Here is a 4,029-nt window from a genome sequence, read left to right on the forward strand (position 1 = left end):
AATACCATGCAGTTTTTATCTCTCTTGCTCTGTAGTAAAGCTTGAGGTCAAGGACAGTGATTCCCCCAGCCATTCTTTTGTTGTTAAGTACTGTTTTCAATATTCTGGGTTTTTTGCCTTTCCAGATGAATTTGAGAATTGCTCTTTCCATGTCTTTGAAAAATTGTGTTGGCATTTTGATGGGGATTGCATTGAATTTGCAGATTGGCTTTGGTAAGATGGCCATTTTTACTGTTAATTCTGTCAATCCATGAGCATGCTGAGGCTATGAAGTGCTCACAAAAATGGGCCTATCATGACTGCCCTCCAAAAAACCCAACAAACAGCTTTAAGAGTCAGATGCAGAAAATTGCACGGGACCAATGGGCAGAAGCTGTTGACCCCTGCAGGAGAACCAGCAGTCTCAATTAACCTGGACCCCCGAGATCTCTCAGACACTGGACCACCAACCAGGCAGCATACACCAGCTGATATGAGGCCCCCAAAACATAAAACAAAGGACTGCCAAGTCTGGATTTAGTCATAGAAGATGTACCTAACCCTCAAGAGACTAAAGCCCCCACAGAGTTTAGAGGTCTGGTGAGGTATGGGGTGGGGAGGTCATCCTCGTGGAGACAGGGGGGCAGGGAGGAAGTATGGGAAATAGAACAGTTGGAAGATGGACTGGGAGGGTAATAAAATCTGGAGTTTTAAATACATACATACATACATACATACATACATACATACATACATACATACATACATACATTTTTTAAAAAGAGTCATAGCCTAGGAGTGGTTCCGAGAAGAAATTGCTTGACTAGCTGTCGCATCCAGAAAGTTTTCCCCGAGCTCCCAGAGGCTAAACTATCAACCAAAGAGTACACATGGAGGGACAAATGGCTTCAGCTGCATGTGCTGCATATGCAACAGAGGATGGCCTTGATTGACATCAAAGGGAGGAGAGGCCCTTGACCCTAAGAAGGCTCGATGCCCCAGTATAAGGGAATGCCAGGAAAGGGAAGTGGGAGTGGGTGGGTTGGTGAGCAGGGGGAGGAGGGAACCAGGAAAGGGGACACCATTTGAAATGTAAATAAAGAAAATATCTAATAAAACGGAAGGAAGGAAGGAAGGAAGGAAGGAAGGAAGGAAGGAAGGAAGGAAGGAAGGAAGGAAGGAAGGAACATGCTGGAGTATTTTGGTGTTCCCATAGACCAGGATTTGCTGATTTGTCAAAAAAAAAAGACTATGGGTCAGCTCAGAGCATTGTTGGGAGAATGCTTCCTTTAGAGCCCTGCGGAAGACCTGGTTTTGAATTAATCCCACTAAGGAGTCTGATGATTATGAACATATGATTCCATCTTTTGCTGATGTTTTGGGCATGTCAAATGATGAAGAAACCAGTTGTCCCAGATTTTCACATAGTATATGGAAAAAGAAGGGTGAAGGGAAAATTCTTCTTTTTTCATCCTTCAAAACTAAAACAGAACAAAACAATGACAGATGATCTGCCTGTGAGTGAAGCTGCAGTTAAAAAGATAGCTGCCCTTGAAGATGAGCTAACTTTTCTCCGGTCTCAGATTGTGCGACTGTGATAATACAGGACCTGAGAGAAAGCAGAGACTGGCTTCATCTACTTCATGGAGCAAGTGCCACCACCAGCAGCAGCCGCTGGTCTGAGTGTGGAACCAGACCACATTACAAGTGCAGTGTTTTCTCCTCGTCCTCCTCCTCCTCCACCTCCTCCTCCTCCTCCTCCTCCTCCTCTCCCCACCACCTCTTCCTCCTCAGTTTTCTCTGTAGCCTCCATCTTCTCTTCCCCTGCAACCTGGATCTGCTAATGCAGCTCTCAGGTGCTGAGACCGATGATAGCCATCTTTCAAAAAGTCAAGAGTTAGTGATGTTCTTGTTAGTTCATGTTGGATGTTCTAAAGGACATAAATAAGGCCCAACTTTGGCCTATGGAAAGGTCACCAGGATGTAGACCCATTCAGAAGAGGAAAAGACAGAGTTCACAATGGGATCCAGTGTCTTTAATATCTAATGTACTGAGGCAGAAGTTTGCATTTCAAAATGATTCCTTTGACAAATAAAATAGGTCTTGGGCATGTTCTCTATTTTCTAGTCCTGAAACTTCAAGGATGCAGCCTAATAACTTTAATCACAACATTCGAGAGGAGGCAGAGGCAGGGGGATCTCTCTGAGTTCAAGGCCAGCCTGGGCTACAAATGGAGTTCAGGATAGCCAGGGCTACACAGAGAAACCACGTCCTGAAAACCGAAAAAGAAAAAAGAAAACAAAGAAAAAGGAAAAGAAAACCACAGATGTGTGATGGTCTATACTTGTTTTGATAACACATTTCTCCAACAGAAAGTCAGCGACCTAAAGGAAGGACTGATAATAAAAAAGCAGTTATCCAGGGTATCAAAAGCAAAAGCTATGTTCACACTTGGAAGGACAGATCCAGATGTGCTATGTGGTATCTCTCAATGCCTGTCCGAGAATTAAAACCTTAGTTAGGGTTTAATCTCTGTTAGGTGATCAAGCTGTACTCTGGGACATATCTCCACCCAGCCTGAGGAAGACACTTAAGAATACTGTCCCTGTCTTTGGAAGATGTGGCATTTAACTGGATACTGAAGAGAGTTGGCTGTATAGATTCCCCCAAGTTTATGTGACTGCTGCTAAAAATGAAATACATGGTTCAGTGAGTTTCCTAAACTTATGGCTTCCTACTGAGGCCCCTTTCAGTCTTGTGAGTTGCTGTGATACGGTTTAGTTGGTCATCAGCAACTTGTAGATTTTTAGTGAGAAGAAGATGATTGTTTTTCATTAAGATAGTCACAGTTTTAGTGAGGTAACCCAGACTCAAAAGGTGAGTCATGGTATGCACTCACTAATAAGTGGATATTAACCTAGAAAACTGGAATACGCAAAACATAATCCACACATCAAATGAGGTACAAGAAGAACGGAGGAGTGGCCCCTTGTTCTGGAAAGACTCAGTGAAGCAGTATAGGGCAAAACCAGAACGGGGAAGTGGGAAGGGGTGGGTGGGAAGACAGGGGGAGAGAAGGAGGCTTATGGGACTTTTGGGGAGTGGGGGTGCTAGAAAAGGGGAAAACATTGGAAATGTAAATAAAAAATATATCGAATAAAAAAATAAAAAAAAGATAGTCACAGTTTTAGTTATGTAGGGTTGAACTTTCTAAAACTTCCTGAGGTAATAAGTTATTTGACTGTAAAGTACTGGAAGTAGAAGTAGACCCTCAATGGTTTCATGCACACTGGCTTTGCACACACAGATAGCTGGTGTGGTCCCTTTGTTATCTATTATGTTTGCACCCTGTTTTCTTATAAGTAGTTTTTATAAGTGGATCTTTCAAGGAAAAAAAGAATTATAGTCAGTCTTGCTTTGGAACTATGCTCTCCTTGTGGTCTGTCTATCAAATGTGACTGACTTCCTCTAGCTCCCACTGCCTTGGACAGAACTGGTTCTATCATAATAATTTCCCTACGGTGATGGGCTCTGAAACATGAGCTGAGATAAATTCTTCCCCTCCCCCTTAAGTTACTTCTGTCCACCACTTGGTCAAAGTAACCAATCCAGCTAGTGTGCAGAATAGAATGTGAGAATAATCCAGACAAATAGAAGTTATAAAAATAAATAAATAAAAGAGGGTGAGTTTTAAAACATACAGCACTGGGATAAGGTGCAATCATCAATAATTCTGATATCTGCCCCCCTCAAAAAAGATGAAATAAGAAAAAGACTTATTTATCGATTACGCATAAAATAAGTCAATATAATTTTGTTATTGTTAAGACAAATTTCACAGTTAAGTCTAGGCTGGCATAAAACTTTCAGTCTTCTTGCTTCAACTTCCCAAGTGCCAAGATTATAGGTATGTATCACCACAGCTCGATTGTTTATGTAGTTTTACCTCATTGGCCATTTTCAATCTTACACCCAGAGCATGGAGGCTCAGAGAAATGTGGCTTTTGTAAGATGGACAAGAAGTGGAAATAAAATACAGGTGCATCTGG

At 42.1% G+C, this 4,029-nt stretch overlaps 1 pseudogene; it reads left to right on the top strand.

The window, feature by feature from the left end:
* Positions 1-1,161: 1,161 nt before the first annotated feature.
* LOC127684783 (mitochondrial fission regulator 2-like) lies at positions 1,162-2,490 on the top strand (annotated as a pseudogene).
* The last annotated feature ends 1,539 nt before the right edge of the window (positions 2,491-4,029 follow it).

Source organism: Apodemus sylvaticus, chromosome 5, assembly GCF_947179515.1.
Source record: "Apodemus sylvaticus chromosome 5, mApoSyl1.1, whole genome shotgun sequence".
NCBI lineage: Eukaryota > Metazoa > Chordata > Mammalia > Rodentia > Muridae > Apodemus > Apodemus sylvaticus.